We start from the raw sequence: 2500 nt of genomic DNA, 5'->3' as shown, positions 1-2500 counted from the left end.
CCTGCGCACTTTTGCCAATATGCGAGAGAGAAGACTGAAAGGTGGAAAAATGTAACAACCTAAATTTGACCAGGACAGGGAAAAAGCATCAGCTGCATATGACCTTGGGTCAGGATGCCAAGAAACATATTACCCAACCTTAAAGTTCAGCCTAGATGCAAATAAATCTATATCAGGGCTCCAAATGGTTGACTGGAGTTCACTGAAGATGGTTGGATGTAGGGACCACTCGAGGTCCTCAGCAATAAGCCTTGAGGCAGAATCAGCCTCAACATGTAAATCTCCAGGGACATATTGAGCAGACAGCCAAATTTCTCTTGACATGTACCATTGCCAAATCTCCTTGGCAAGTGTGTGGAGGCTCAGATCTTATTCCACCCATGTTATTGATATAAGATACTGCGGTGGTATTGTCCAATTTAAGTCTTACATGTATGATGCTCTGACTAATAAACGATTGAAGAACAAGAAAGGCAGCTAACAACTTCAAACATTTGATAGGGTTGTTAGCCTCAGAAAGAGACCAACGTTCCCTGTGCTTTGTCCATTACAGGAGGCACCCCAGCTAGTTAGACTTGTATCAGAGTTCATGAAAAAATTAATTTCAGGCTCCTGAAAACCCATTAAAGGTAGCGATATTTTGAATTATCCAAAGTAAGTCAGACCGAGAATTAATATCTAAGCAAGAGTGGGCGTCATAATCTCTCGCAGCGAGGAGAGAGCTTGAGACTTGCAAGATTCAATAGAAACCATGTTATCCCCTGGAGAAACTGTATTAATGGCTGAATCAATATTTTCCATTTTGAAATGGATCTTTCCTACAAAAAAAAAAGAATGGCTTGAGATTGACTACAGGCCAAAGATCACCACTTTTATAAGGAACTAGGAAAAGAGTAGAGATGAATTCTCCTTGGGTGTATTCGAGATGCTCAACAGCACCCTTATCCAGTAAAATCTGAATTTCAGAGGAAAATTAATAGGATTAATTTTGGAGTAAAATGCTGATAGGGCTGAGAGGCCTCCTAATCTGTACCCCGAGACAGCCTTCAAGGTTCAGTGGTCATTTCACGCCAGTTCTCTATGTGATTGCCCAAGTTGCCAGCACAGGTTAATACCTCATTCAGGCCTTGTCCTTGTTTGTCCTGCTTGTTGATGGGCTGCTGGTACTGGGACTTGAGTAGGGTATACGGCCTCCTCCGGATGAACCTCGGTGGAATCCTAAAAAAGGACCCTTCTTTCCTCGTGTACTGAAAGCAATAGTTTTCCCATCTGTGCGAGAGCCACTTGAACGTGAATCACGACTTGTGCAGGAGACTTTCCTTGAAATTTAATTGACTTCACTAATATCCTTCATCTGTTTGGCAAGGTCATCGCCAAAAAGAAGTGTTGTAATCTTTGTAGATTTTGAACACACTGACTGAAAGCTTTTATTAATACGAGGCCTTAGTTCATCCTTCCTCTTTAATGAGGTCAGAAAAATAGCATTCCCCAAAACATTCAGCATATGTGAAAGCTGGGGGAAGATACTAGAACGATCAATTTTCTCTTTTTTTATCCTCTGCCTTGGTGACACGCTCGAGTGTCACCACAAGAGCTTGATTGGCTGTGACGATATTGTTTTGACTATCTTGCAAGGCTAGGTCTTTCATACGAACCGGTTTAGACAAGTCAAACCAGAGTTTTTGTTAACCTTATGGACTCCAAAGAATTGACAGTTTCTGGGATTCTGGTTCCTGCTCTGGATCTCGTTGACCTTGTCTTCCAGAGGTTTTGTCATGCAATTTGCGTTGACTATGTTAGCAATCATGTCGCTAACCGGAGGGACGAAAGCTTCGGTTTCCTCACAAATAGACGGCAAGATGTACCATTGCTCCATCGTTTCAGTGTCCGTAGTAAAAGATTTTGCTACGGCACTTGTAGTCGGCTCCGACCCTTCGGGTGGGCTCGAATTAGAGTTTGAACTACCGGTCACGAGTTTAGTCCGTTTGAGGCCTACGTCACAATGTCGTCGATACCCAGTTGACTTTTCATTTCATCTACGTCAAACTCGTAAGTCCCCTCGCTGCGACCTTCGTCATTGGACTTGTCGCAGAGGTGCAAAATCTCACCAGCGTCCTTTCCATAAGGCTTACCAACGTCCTCCTTCGCTGCCATATTGCCAGGAAAGGTAAATGCAAGCGAAAAAACTAGCTTAATAAGCAGTTATGAGAAGAAAGAACAACGAATTACTGACCTGTTTGTGAACACACAAAGGGAAGAACTGATTATTATGCAGCACGGCTGGGGTTATGTACCGTCCTCATTTACATTACAATTACTTTGGAAAGTGACCGCTGACTTGTTAGTACCGAAGGAAGTATACAAATTAAGCCCATAAGCGGGAACATATCGGAAGAGAATGTGCACGGGCGAGCCATTATTGGTTTTGGTTTCACCCCTAATTGGTTGAAAAAATGGCGCGAGAACTTTGAACCAATCACTCACTGAGTGAAGTAATGCA

General features: G+C 42.9%; 1 protein-coding gene across 5 annotated transcripts in view; it reads right to left on the bottom strand.

Moving 5' to 3' along the window:
- The window catches only part of LOC137985581 (neural cell adhesion molecule 2-like), a 27089-nt gene that overhangs the window by 12098 nt on the left and 12491 nt on the right, over window positions 1-2500 (bottom strand). The gene's annotated exons all lie outside the window — the stretch shown is intronic.

Source organism: Montipora foliosa, chromosome 14, assembly GCF_036669935.1.
Source record: "Montipora foliosa isolate CH-2021 chromosome 14, ASM3666993v2, whole genome shotgun sequence".
Lineage (NCBI taxonomy): Eukaryota > Metazoa > Cnidaria > Anthozoa > Scleractinia > Acroporidae > Montipora > Montipora foliosa.
This window is presented reverse-complemented; position numbering and strand designations above follow the sequence as displayed.